Source organism: Triticum aestivum, chromosome 2A (assembly GCF_018294505.1).
Source record: "Triticum aestivum cultivar Chinese Spring chromosome 2A, IWGSC CS RefSeq v2.1, whole genome shotgun sequence".
Taxonomy (NCBI): Eukaryota; Viridiplantae; Streptophyta; class Magnoliopsida; order Poales; family Poaceae; genus Triticum; species Triticum aestivum.
Window position 1 is genome coordinate 271,551,524 of NC_057797.1, and position 14,920 is coordinate 271,566,443.

General features: G+C 43.1%; 1 long non-coding RNA gene across 1 annotated transcript; it reads right to left on the reverse strand.

Annotated features, from left to right (window-relative positions):
- Positions 1–8,290: 8,290 nt before the first annotated feature.
- On the reverse strand, positions 8,291–10,655 carry LOC123185221 (uncharacterized). Its single transcript, XR_006493226.1, has 3 exons — positions 10,112–10,655; positions 9,390–9,469; positions 8,291–8,512 (listed from the first exon to the last, which is right to left on the reverse strand). It is a non-coding gene; the product is annotated as an uncharacterized lncRNA (long non-coding RNA).
- Positions 10,656–14,920: the final 4,265 nt, after the last annotated feature.

The window sequence follows — 14,920 nt, forward strand, 5'->3', positions numbered from 1 at the left end:
CTCATTAATCAAATAACAACTCATTGTTCATGGTTAGGAAACATAACCATCTTTGATTAACGAGCTAGTCAAGTAGAGGCATACTAGTGACACTCTGTTTGTCTATGTATTCACACATGTATTATGTTTCCGGAAAATACAATTCTAGCATGAATAATAAACACTTATCATGATTATAAGGAAATAAATAATAACTTTATTATTGTCTCTAGGGCATATTTCCTTCACTACTGCTATACCTTCTCCAGATATAACGTGTGCGAGGAATCCTACTTCCCTCAACCAAAACTCACATTTGCTGAACTTGGCATATAACTGATGTTCTCTGAGCTTTCCAAGTACCAAATGCAAATGCTCCTTATGCTCCTCTTCATTCTTCGAATAAACTAGGATATCATCAATGAAAACCACGACGAACTTATCCAAAAACTCCATAAACACTTTGTTCATCATGTTCATAAAATAGGCAAGTGCATTAGTCAGTCCAAATGACATAACGGTATACTCATATAGTCCATATCGTGTGGTGAATGCTGTCTTAGGTATATCCTATTTCTCGAATCTTCAACGGGTGGTATCCTGATCGCAAATCGATCTTGGAGAACACTTTAGCTCCTTGCAACCGATCAAACAGATCGTTGATCATTGGTAGTGGGTACTTGTTCTTGATCGTTACTTCGTTCAATCCTCGATAATCAACAACCATTCTTAATGATCCATCCTTCTTCTCCACTAGAAGTACTAGCGATCCCCAAGGCGAAGAACTTGGGCGAATATATCCCTTATCCAGTAACTCCTTAATCTGCTTCTTAATTTCCACCAAATCCTTTGCTGGCATCCTATATGGTCTCTTTGATATTGGCCCAGTGCCTGGTAATAGCTCAATCAAAAACTCAATGTCTCTATCTGGTGGCATGCCTGGCAACTCTTCGGGAAATACATCAGGAAAATCCTTTACCACTGGTACTTCCTCCTGCACAACTCCTGTTAGGCAATTTACTTGTGTCCTCTTTGGTACATGCCGGGATACATACTTGATCCTTCTCCCTTCTGGTGTGGTAAGCAAAATTGACTTACTAGCACACTCAATATTCCCTTCATACTTTGATAACCAATCCATGCCTAATATCACATCCAATCCTTGAGATTCCAATACTATTAGGTCTAAGGGAAAAACATAGTTGCCAATCCTTAATGGTAACCGATCACACCATAGACTTGCCACATACTCTGCTCCTAGCGAGGTTACTAACATGGGTGACCTAAGGGCTTGGGTTGGTAGGTTATACTTATCCACAAATCCCCTTGATATGTATGAATGTGATGCACCAGTATCAAAAAGAACGAGTGCAGTAAATGACTTAACCAAAACTTACCTATTACTGCATCGGGCTGAGCTTCAACCTCCTCCACATTAACGTGGTTCACCTGTCCCCTGTTGAAAGGGTTCGGCTCCTTTCGAGAGTATCCATTGCCGTTTTGGCCTTCAAGACATTCATTTGCATAATATCCTGTCTTCGAACACTTATAGCAAGTGACATGGCTCAAGTCCTTCTTGGCTGGGGTTGATGGGGTGTTGCGGTTCTGTCCATTGCTTCCTCCATTCCCATTACCATTCTTGGTGCCATTGTGATTGTGCGAGCTACCTACTCCATGGGTATGCTGAAAATGTCCTCCCGGCCTAGGGGTAAAACGTGGCTTCTGCTGAGCTCCTGAATTATACTTTCCTTGTCCATACTTCCTCTTGCGATTCTCAATTTGCTGCTGCTTCCCTTCAATCATAAGAGCACGGTCTACCAACTCCTGGTAGTTGTTGAAGGTGGCTACCATCAACTGCATACTCAACTCATCATTTAGTCCTTCCAGGAATTTCTCCTGCTTAGCTGCATCCGTAGCAACGTCATCTGGGGCATAACGTGCTAGCTTACTAAACTCCTCCACATACTGGCCAACTGTCCGTCCTCCTTGGCGCAAGTTACGAAACTCACGCTTCTTCATGGCCATTGCTCCTGCTGAAACATGGGCAGTACGAAAAGCCTGCTGAAACTGGTCCCATGTGACAGTGTCGACTGGGAAGGTGGCTGTGAAATTCTCCCACCAGGATGCTGCGGGTCCTTCTAACTGATGTGCGGCAAACTTAACCTTCTCCACATCTGTGCATCCTGCTGTGGTCAACTCCCTAGCTATCTTGTGGAGCCAATCATCTGATAATATCGGCTCAGTGCTACTGGAAAACACCGGCGGATTTAGCCTAAGAAAACGGGCTAAGTGGTCAACAGGTGGTGGTGGTGGTGGGTTGTTGTTATTGTTCCCCTGATTCTGATTCTGAATTAGCAGCTGCATCAAAGTGTTCTGCTGCTGGATCAACTGGGTGAGCTCCGGCGGAAAGGCAAATCCGGGGTCATGTCTCGGAGGCATCTAAGGGTTTAGAAAAGATGAGATATAAGAATAGAGGGGGTCTAAAGGGAAAACACTGCCCATATGCACATGAGGCAAAAACAAACAATTCACTTCAATCAATCAAACAAGGACATACAATCGATCTAACTATCGTAGAAGTGCTCGGACTACTATATTTACATGGTGGACTACTACTACTGATGAGGTGGTCTACTAGAAATATTCTACGGTTGTAGACTCCATGATATCTGCTCCTGCTTCATCAACATAGTCATCATCGCTACTATCTTGTTGCGAGTCGGTGCCGTCAATGATGATATAGTCTTCCGGGCTAATCTCCTTGGGTTCTTCGTCTTCATCTACGGGCATAGGGCCTCCCATAAATATTCCAATCTTCTTGATCAGGTCGTCATTCTTCTCCACCAATACTTCAATTTCTTCTTCATAGTCGTCACATGTAGCTTTGAGTTCTTCCTCCAGTTCCTTGATTCTAGTCTTAGCCTTCTTCAGATCTATCATGTCGGCGCACATCTGATTCTCCTGGCGTCGAATGTGCTGATTTAACTCCTGGATAAAAGCTGCAATTGATCTATTCTTCCTGGTGCTGATCATCTCCCAGTGTTCATCTCGGCGCCCACAAATCTGGTAGATAGTATCCTTGAGATCCTTGCGGTAGACTTCTCCAATGCGTCCCATGGTGATGTGAGCTGCCATACTCTTTCCTAGACTCCAAGTTGGTGCATCAAAAGAAAACTCTATGGGCTCAATGACTGGCATGAACGTCCTTCTTGGAACTCGAACTTGAATCATCCAGCGCTCTTCTTCAGGTAAGGTGGCGTTGTAGGTTCCCGTGAAGCTTGGTACTCCTATGTTCAGGTATCTAGTGACTTCCTTCAAGTGGCGTCCAAAGGGTGTATCTTCATCCGGTTGGGTGAACTTGTTCCTTGCATCCGCCATCCTAAAGATTAGAAAAGATGAGAAGTCAGAAGAGAAAAGAGTGAGTAGTGATCTAGGTCTTTAGCTTAGTGGTCGTGTCCTACAGTCAGCGTGTGCTCTGATACCATCTCTGTAGCGACCAGACCTAAAACAGTCTGATCTCTGTGCTCCGGTGTCATCCCTGGATCAGTAATGCTGACACCACACAGTACTCGGAGGATTTATAGCAGAGTAGCAATCACACACTTATTACATCGAGTGTCTCAAAAGAGAACTATTACAATAAATATGGCTTAAGGCCATCTAATAACGATAACAGCGGAAGGCTTGGAAGATAAGTGAGTCCATCAACTCCAACGGCATCACTGAGTATAGAACCACGACCTAAAAACTCCTTAATTGTCATCTGAAAAAGTCTGCAACATTAATGTTGCAGCCCGAAAACGGGTCAGCACATGGAATATGCTGGCAAGGTAACACATAGAGAGTAATGGAATGCAACAGCTATACTATATGCATATTTGGCTGGTGGAAAGCTCTATGGTTAAAGTTTTTGCGTAAAGCCAATTTTTCCCTACTTCAAAGGAATAAATTTAATTACTATCATGGTGGTTGTTAAACATTGAGAATGGTTGACAACATTCTCAATCCTAATTAAAGTAACATCATTAAACCCAACAAAATTAACTTTAGAGTAACATGTTGAGATTCACATGAAAATCCAAGTACTAGATACTCAAGATGTCCATAACCGGGGACACGGCTAACCATGATTAGTTTGTTACACACTGCAGAGGTTTGCGCACTTTTCCCCACATGACTCGATCGCCTCCATTTGGTTTCTCGCACTACAGGGTGTTTGAGAAGACGGATGACCGAGACATAGTCTTTCAGAAGCGCTAGCACCTTACGATCGGGTAGACCGTACCACCTACATCCCCTACATGTGCTAGTCTACCACTGTAAGAGTTCGCACAACTTAGTCAACTATGCCAGAGCCCATAATGGCTTGTGGCTGCACACGGAAGTTTCTAGTATGAATAATCTCATGATCCCTTTGGGCCTGGGTGGCGGTCCAAAAGAAAAACAGGCAAGTCCTGGAAACCCCAGGTGCCTCAATCCACCCAGATGTGTGTTAGGTTGCCACCTTAGATAAACCATTAATTAACAATCTCACACCTGTCATGGATATCACTCACCCAATCCACGTGTACTAGCATAGCATGGCATAATAAGCAAACGTAGAAGTAACTCCCAAAGGTTTGACAATAAACAGGTAATAGGTACTACCTCATCTACTTCCCATCCTACAATTTAATTAGATCCTAATCATGCAACGTGTGAGGATTGATCTAATGCAATAAAACTGGGTTGTAGAAAAGGTATGATCAAAGTGTTACTTGCCTTGCTGATGATCCGCGAAACCTAGAGATTCAACGTAACAGGCGGCGCACTTCAAGTATTCTATCGCAGACAAACAAACAAGCCTACAATAAGTACTCATCTAATGCACAGGTAAAACTCAAATAGAAGATCTAACCAGAAAGTTCAACTTAAGAACTCTGGTTGGCAAAAAGAATCAAATCGAACGAAGCAAAAGAAATCAAACGGCGAAAGAAAACAACTTAGTTCTAGTAATCTGGATCTAAGTCAAATTTTACAGTAGCAAAAACATGTTTAAGTTGATTGATCGGAAAGAGGGTTTCGAGACGAAACTCCAGGCGCTTGAATCGCCTGATTCCGATAAATGAGCGAAAAGTTATACTAAAACGAAAATCGGATCAGAAATCGCGATCAGAAAATAACCGCGAAAAATCCGACGAAAAAGAAAAACGACGAACAGATTTTTTTTTAAAACAGCACGGAAAATGAGGCGGTGGCGAACCTCGGGTGGCGCGCAACTCCGGTGGCGGCGGCGGCGGCTGGGGCTAGGGTTAGGCGGCGGGGTGGGCTGGCTCGGCTCGGGCCTTGGGCCCGCCTTATAAAGGCCCCGGCCAGGGAGTCCTGGCCGAGTACGGCCCAAAGTCGGTTCCGCGTTTTTTTTAAATAATTCCGCTCGGAAGAAAAATAAAAAGAAATACTAAATGGACTCCAAAAATCACGAAATAAATTTTCCCGGGTTTTTAAAATCAAGCCCGATAAAGTGAACATTTATCTGGGCCCAAACTACAACTTTGAAAAACGCGCATTTTTCCTAAATTCAAATAAAAATACCGAAAAACTCCAAAATAAATCTTATTTGATTTTTTATTAAATCCTCAATATTTCTATATTTTTGGGAAAGTCATTTTATTCCCGCTCTCATATTTTTGTAATAGAAATAATTGATGATAAAATAAATAAAATCAAATGATCCTGTTTACATAATTTGAGAAAACTCAAATATGTAAATAACGAAATCCCCAACTCTCTCCGTGGGTCCTTGAGTTGCTTAGGATTTTCTAGGATCAAAACCAAAAGCAAAATAAAATATGATATGCATGATGATCTAATGTATAACATTCCAAATTGAAAATTTGGGATGTTACAGCTGAAGTGCTAGGAGGCCTCAAGACAAGAACCTTTGATACGCTGCAGAAGAGCTGCAAGCGGTGAATCGAGGAGCTACCAATAGCTCTTTGGTCCCTCAGAACTACACAAACTGAGCTACCGGGCAGACTCCCTTCTCCCTGGTCTACGGGGCAGAAGTAGTTATGCCCACAGAACTCATTTACGGGGCGCCTTGAGTGCTTGCCTACAATGAAGTAGCGCAAGATCAACACCGACGTGACAATGTTGTGTAACTCAAGGATAATTGTCTCCGGGCTGCTATGCGTGCTGCACACTATCAGCAAGCCCTGCCTCGCTATCATAGCCATAGGGTTCAAGCCCGGTGTTTTGAGGAAGGCGACCTTGTCCTTAAGAGCGTTCAGTTCACCAAGGGTACAAATGAGTTGTCGCTGAAGTGGGAAGGCCCTTACTGGGTAGTACGAGTCACCAGACCTAGTGCAGTCCGTCTGGAGATCGGAGATGGCACTCAGTTGCAAAACACATGGAATATTGAGCATCTCCGCAAGTTCTACCCATAAGGCGGGGTTGTCGGGCCCTGCCCGGCAGCCACCCTTTTGTACAGGCCTTGCCTTAGTTGCATGTAACACCTGGTACAAAGCCAGGGTGATGACCCTGTGCAAGAGAAAATAAACGAAGTGCTCTGGGGGCCCCCGACCAAATTGCATGCATGCATGAGCATTCCAAGAGCACTGCATAAGAATTTCATGAGTATTTTCATATGCATATAGATAGGATTGCATCCTGCATTCATCCTCATCTGCATGAAGCTGCAGGTTCCTGCCATGAACTTGGCTTCGACAAGGAGTTGAGGAGACAGCCCGACACTTCGATCCCCGGCAAGCCAAATAGATAAGTTATACCTCCTGTCCATTAGTGTTATGTAAGCTATAACTTGTGCATGAGAAAACATCGCCACTCTTTTGAGACTTAGGTGCTCCCATCCTTACCTTGAACGTTGCTTCAGTCAGAATGGTTGCAGTGGCCTCTGGTAAAAAGAAGTTGGCGGGGGCTGGTCCCTTTACTTTTGCCCGGTAGACGCATTTCTCTAGCAAGCAAAAAGGTACCGGCGGGATAGACTACCGGGAAAAACTCGTTTATTTACAGTAAAGAGGCATCCCTCCTTTGCATGGACATATACATGCACAAGTTCCCAACAAGGTTCATCTTTTTCATTAATATGCAGAATACAATTACAAGCATTACATAATAGAAACATGGACTCGAGAGATTACATTATTTGAATTAAAATTTGGCAAGTGCCTACATATTTAAGGTTGAAAAAAGATAAGTTCCCCGTAATGCCCTTTCTTGTCCCTCTCCTCCTAGGCACGGTCGTCGAAGGCCAGGAGGGCAAAAGGAGCACCTGGGCAGAAGCCCAGCCCTCCCCCATTGGGCTCCAGGAGTGGTAGGCTAGCAGGAGTAGGAGAGCACCGGGGAACGCGTTGATGGATAGCACAGTGGAGGCGGCCCGTTGGCTACCGCCACCAGGGCCAGTAGGACGCGGCAGGGTTAATGGAGTAGCAGCCTGAGAGGAAGCCTGCCGGGGTCCAGCTGGAGGACTGCTGGAGGAGCCAGGGAACACCATCCCACCTCTGCATCCAACTTGCCGGCAAAATCACATTGCTGGGAAGGAGATGCAGATGCAGATGATGGCATTGTCGCCTGATGAAGATGGTGCAGGCAGCGCTTAGTCGGAGTCGGAGTTGGAGTCGTCGCCCTCCCGCCCGTTGCCGTCGTCATTGCCGTCACTACCCTCCTCGTCGCTTTCGCTTGAGAAGGATCTTTCGTCGTCGGTCCAGCTCTCCGCGCAGCACCCTGAGCAACCTCCTGAGCGCCCAAAGATCTTGACGAAGAGCAGGCCGTTCTCCATTAATTTGAACTGAAGAACGTGCCCCTCCGAGAAGCTGTGGGCGTGAGCAAAGGTCTTATAGCCACGGTGGAGGTACATGACATGAGGAGTTGGGAAATCGACATCCACCCACTTGCCGCCATTCTAATAACCCCTCATGTGCAACCTCAGAGAGTGTGGTTACAACAGGAATCCCCCTTCAGCAATGTATAGATGCGTTGTCGTTTGTTCATATAAGCGTTGCTAAGGTCTACACCAACGAATTCATATGCGTTGTCTTTGGTGGCGTTGCAAGGGTCTATAACAACGTATAAAGATCCATTGGTAATCTGGAGAATAATGTGTTGCAAGGCAACAACAAATCCATGCAACGCTTCTATGCATTGGTGCTTGCAAAATAGAATAACCTCCATATATAGTCGTTTATAACACTATTGTTCTATGAACTTGTGCTTGCACAATAGAATAACCTCCATATATGATCGTTTAAAACAGTACTTAGTGCGAATGGCAGTACATGTATACCTTTAGTAGAATGGCAGTACAAGGTATAACTTTAGTAAGATTCGATAGAGTAGAAATGGAAGTCATATATTGATTCAACAAAACAATCTGTTATTACAATGCAAGTATCATCAACTACGAGTACATCACTTTCTTAGAAAAAAATGAAATTTCTAAACATTCATAGAACTGTCTTGTTTCTCCTCCAAGTACCAAGAATCATCATACATTCTCCAAGGTTCCAATTAATCATCTAGTATTGAAATTCTCAACCTACAAAGAAAAATCATAATACTATTTAGGCATAAATTCCAAGTGAAGTTTAAAACATACATACTATACATTGTACTAAGGAACCACATAAACGTCTTAGCCTTAGTTAGTTTTGTGTCACCATTACTTACGTACAGCTCATGCTTGGTATGATGTATTAGGAAAAAAACTGAATGCCAATAGCCCAAAAATCATTAACTAATCTACATCGCAGAAAACTTTGTAGATACCTGAGAACTACATTGTCACATTGGAATTTCTCAATTCAAAAATAAAATTCTCAGAACCAGTAGAAGAAACAACATGAAAAGAAACAAATCATTAGATTTGGGCTCCTGAGAATTTATATCTAGAGAAGGTAGGATCCAGGGAGTTTACACAAAATTAAAAATAATTTAATGTGACACTATTTAATTCTTGAGGACCATACCAAGCACTAGAGATAAATACATATTTATGAAAATGCATGAGGGGTGACCTATGTAATGGCTGAACTATCCGAATAAAAGCAAAGCTGAGTAATGGATGAACGCTTTTTTTCTCAAAACTAAGAAACACGACCCATGTGCCTTTACTGCCAATGTGACTTTTCATTTAACCTGGAGAATTTGATCTTTGGTCATAGCTCAGCTCCCTAATCACGTATTGTTTGTCATGTCATTTAATAACTGAATATTGATACCTATATGACTCTACAAAATATGGGCCTGGAAAAAATTAAGACCGGAAAAAATAGACATATATTGGCATAATTAACTAACAAAGATTCATTGGACCAGTTAGTGTAAAAATTAAGGATATGGAATAAATAAGAATGCTAGGAGAATATAAAGAAATGGACACCTTATAGTGGCCTGAACCAGGGGAGAGAGTTTACCAAGTAAGCGAATGGGTTACCACACTTTTTGCGACCTTGTCGTAATTAAGCTGTACATTTCCTTCCATCTGCCCCTGAAGCTGCACGCCATTAAAGCAAATTAATCCCTTACACAATCTTATCTGTTGTGCATCTATTGCCAATAATTCAAAACCTGACCTGTAGGACAGTTTGATACCAACATCACGGTTACTACAAGTGTTTAGAGACTGACTGACTATTAGCTGACATCTTGGCAGGCAAAAATTGCAAGGGAAAATCAAGAGAAGAGATTATTACTGTACGCATTGTACATATTGAGTAATACACTTCAGTCAAAAAATTATTGAGTAATATTTGCAATGGAGAGCATAAAAGAGAATCTGATCAAGGGAAGAGATTAGAGAAGAGATGACAAGTAGTTGGTTCAGTTTACAAGAATTTTAGAACATATAGATTATCTATATTTTTATTTGGGAATGCATATCATCCTCTATCTACTATATAGGTACTAAGTAGCAGCAAAATCAGCACCAGTAGCTATAGCAACCAGAGGCGGTAGTAATAGCAACTTGCTGCGGTAGCAAACAATCAGCGTCACCAAGGGCTGCACTTTCTATCAGAATGCTTACACCACACAGACACATGCACAACAGCCAAGCAAGCATGCAGCTGCAAGCAAACGGACGCAGGGACACCAAAGCAAAACTATGCCGGGCACCAAAATAAATCCAAAAGTGTACCATCGCCACTGAAGGCTTTGCGAGCCGCAAGAACCACCCACACTGGAGGGATCCAATTGATAGTCGAGGTCTCGAGGAACACGACCGAAGCTACACCCCCGGCTCCGCTAACCTCGGACCTGTCTCCACTGCAGGCCACCACCGAGAGAAGGATCAGCACCCGACACAACAACTTGTTTCAGAACCATGTTCGAGCCAGCAGCAGCAACGCGGGGTAGTGGCCTCCAAGACAGAGGCGGGCGAGCTGAGCCGGCGATCCGTGGCGGCTAGGGTTACCGCGGGGATGCTTGCAGTGGCACGGACGACGTCGCCGCAGCAGAATATAGGAAGATACAATTGAGGGGGAGCCTGGCCTACGAGGGACGGCGCGGGACAGCGCCGGATCTATCTAGAATCAAAGGTGCGGCGGCTGGCCATGGAAGTCGCGGGTGAGTGAGAGGGGATTCGGGGGGAGAGATGGTAGATAGAATTTTTGGCTGCGTGATTTGGGTGGATGAGGTGTGGGTACGGGGATGTTTTTTAGGGACGAGGAGGTTAGCTCTAAGTGCGGGAGGTGGGAGGTGGGATAAACAACACATCCTGTGATATCGTTGGTACAAATGCGTTGGTATATGGGGGTGTTTGTTGTTGTTCAAGTTCCATTTCCCGAGAAAATGGAGTAGGGAGATGAAGATGAACGCACAGGGGCTTGTACAACCTGATGATGAACTCCTGAGGCTGATCCCCGACAATGCCTTCCATCAGAGGGAGGGCCACCCGTGGGGATGCGGCTAAACCGCCCCATCCTCCTCTTCCTTGGGAGCCACTGCAACCACGGCCCCGCCCTCTACCTCATCCCCTCATGGCGGGTTCCGTCGCTGTAGGGTCAGGAGGAGGAGGGATTCACTGTCGAGTAGAAGCCCTCGTCACCACCGCTGGGGCACCACCATGCCCTCGCCCCTCACCATGGCTAGAAGGGAAGAATTGCAGAGAAGAAGGAGAAGAAGTGTGTGCGGAAGAGGCATGATAACCCACAATTATAGGGGATTGCAAAAGTTTTCGAGGGTAGAGTATTCAACCCAAATTTATAGATTTGACATAAGGGGAGCCAAAGAATATTTGAAGGTATTAGCAGCTGAGTTGTCAATTCAACCACACCTGGAGATTAATTATCTGTAGCAACGTGATCAGTAGAAAAGTAATATGATAGTTTTGATAATAGTGACAACAGTAACAGTAACGGTAACAATGTTAGCAGTAGTTTTGTAGCAAGTGCATTAGTGACGATAGTAGTAGTAACTTAGCAAGAACAATATAAGATAAATTCGTAGGCATTGGATCTGTGACTTGTTGAATGATATTCATCATGAGGCAGTTATAACCTAGGGCGATACAGCACTAGCTCCTGTTCATCAATAGAATGTAGGCATGTATTCCGTAAATAGTCATACATGCTTATGGAAAGAACTTGCATGACATCTTTTGTCCTAGCTTCCCGTCGTAGCGGGGTCCTATTGGAAACTAAGGGATATTAAGGCCTCCTTTTAATAGAGAACTGGAAAAAAGCATTAACACATGGTGAATACATGAACTCCTCAAACTACGGTCATCACCGGGAGTGGTCCCGACTATTGTCACTCCGGGGTTGCCGGATCATAACACGCAGTATGTAACTTTAACTTGCAAGATTGGATCTAGAACATGGATATAATGGCGATAACATAAATGGTTCAGATCTGGAATCATGGCACCCAGGTCCAAAGTGACAAGCATTAAGCATGGCAAAGTCATATCAACATCAATCTTAGAACATAGTGGATACTAGGGATCAGGCCCTAACAAAACGAACACAATTACATGATGAATTTCTTCCAACTGCTCACCGACCAGCGAGCCTAAGAAGGAATTACTCACTCCTAGTCGGGAGCATAATGGAATTGATGATGGAGAAGGGTTGGTGATGACGAAGAATGAATATACCCCTCTTCGGAGCCCCAAACGGACTCTAGAACTGGCCTCCCGATGAAGAATAGGAGGTCATGGCGGCTCCGTCTCGTGGATCGCAATAATTCTTTCTCCCTGATTTTTTATGGAAAAATAGGATTTTATAGCGTCGGTTTCAAGGTCTGCCAGGCCACCAGGTGGAGACAACCCACCTGGGTGCGCCAAGAGGGGGCACCCTCGTGGGTTGTGCCCACCCTTCGATGGATCTTGGCTCCAGAAATTCTTATTTGTTGTATAAAAAATCCTCGCAAAGTTTCGTTCCATTCCGAGAACTTTTATTTCTGCACAAAAACAACACCATGGCAATTCTGCTGAAAACAGCGTCAGTTTGGGGTTATTTTCATCCAAATCATGGAAATTAGAGTCCAAAACAAGATAAAAGCATTAGGAAAAGTAGATACGTTGGAGACGTATCAACTCCCCCAAGCTTAAACCATGGCTTGTCGTCAAGCAATTTAGTTGATAAACTAAAAGTGAAAAAGAAAAACTTTTACGAACTCTTTCGCTCTTGTTTGCATAAATAAGCTTAAACAACACCTAGGTTTTTAGCCAACATTATAACTAACCATGCCGGCAATAACTCTTAAAAATTATATTAACTCATATCAATAACATAATCAGCTAGCGCACAATAATAAGATATCTCAAACGGCAACACATTGTCAGAACAACCATGATATAATATGACAATAGTGGTATCTCGCTAGCCCCTTCTAGGACCGCAAACATAAATTCAGAGCACCTCCAAATTCCAAGCAGCAACTAAACATTGTAATTCATGGTAGAAAAGATCCATTCATGATGCACCCAACATTAGCTACACACAATGCATAAGTCATGACAGTAGTGCTCTCAGGTTTTGGTGCTTGTTTTAGAAGGTGATGGCACAACATAAAAGTAAATAGGTAGTCCCTTCACAGAGGGAAGCACTGATTTGCAGAGGTGACAGAGCTCAAGTTTTTAAAATAGAGGTAAATGATTTTTTGTGACATGCACCCTTCTCATTTACTTCACGACTATTAGTTATCAATATCTTCCATTCTAAGCACGCTAGTGGTGGTTCCGAAGCGATAAAAGTAAAGGTTTTGACTCCATTGGGAATTTTTCTTTGATTATTTGTAAGCTTTTTCTGTTTGCTGTAAGGGACAGGGCATCCCTATTACCGCCCTTTTCTCGTGCAATGGCGAGTGAATAAACACTCGACCTGAGAATAACCCACTTAGCATGGAAGATACCGACGACCTCCTGTCATTCCATGAACGATCCAGGCACACAAAAAAGATATTTATTAGAATTTTTTCGAGGTGGCACATGCAAATTTACCTAGGATGGCAGGGTAATACCACATATAGGTAGGTATGGTGGACTCATCTGGAATAACTTTCGGTTCAAGGTTTCAGATACAAGCAGAATTCCAACTTCGTATAGGTGAAGGCTAGTAATTAGATTGAGAAGCGGCCAGCTAGAGAGAAACAACGGCCATGAACATGCATTATGCATAAGTAACAATGGACAATAGCATGAGTAGGATATGAACACCATGAACATAAATATCATAGAGGCTATGTTGGTTTTGATTCAACTACATGCATGAACATGTGCCAAGTCAAGCCACTCAAACATTCAGAAGAGGATACCATATCATCATACTACATCACAATCATTTTACCGCAATGTTGATATCCAAGATAAATCATTATCCACTCCTAGCTACTTATGCATGGCATGAGAAACTATAATCTCGAATTGTCATTGCAAATATGTTTAATCACAACGGGCTGAATCATGGATACTAGGTTAAACATATTTACACAAACAGAACAAGTCAAGTTCATACCCATTTCTCTCTGCCACGGCCAGCTCATTGAATATTGTCATTATTGCCTTTCACTTGCACGACAGAACGATATGAAAATAATCATAATGCAATAGTTTCGTGGACTAAGCTGGAATCTGCAAACATTTTATTCAACATGAGAAGACAAGGTAAATGGGCTCTTTATTAGATCCACAGTTATTCATATGAGAGCCACTCAACATGTTCATCGTGGTCATCTCCTCGGTAAGACTCGAATAAAAGGAAAAGAAATCCAAAGAAACATACTAGAATATTTTTGGAGTTTTTGGTTTTCTTGAACAAGCAAAAAAAGGGAAAGCAAAAATGAGAAAAACTATTTACACATGAAAGCTCCCAATGAGCAAAAGAAGAACAAGGAAATCTTTTTGGGTTTTATCTTTAGTGCTACAGCTAAGCATGCATAGAAAGTAAATTAACTATAACTAATTATTTTGTTTTTTCTAAGGTTTTTCAAGCACACAAGCAGGAAGCAAGAAAATAAAATTAAGCATGGATGATACAATGAAAAAGTGTAAACACCGGCAACTGGAATGAGATGTGTGAACATAAGTGTAATGTCGGTGAAAAACACATACTCCCCCAAGCTTAGGCTTTTGTCCAAGTTTGGTAATCGTTCACTAGTCTGGATAGTTGTTTGGGGTGCTGAGGAGCAGGCATCCATGCATCCCACTACTGAGGCTCCTCCTCTGCTGCAGCCCGATCGTTCCGGTAAGCGATGATGTCTGCATGCATAATCCTATATCCGCCCCTGGCAACAGGATCAAACAAAGCAAGAGTAGCCGATGGAATAATATCGCGACTCTTCACACTAAAAACCAGGTTATATGGAACATGGATGTTAGGAGATTCGGTATCAGTAAAATGGTGGTGATCCATGGCTGTGCGATCTAGGTAAACCTTGGTCATAGGATAATCAGGAAGACTTATCTCAACATTAAAGTGAGCCGCCAAACAAGTAGCGAAGATCC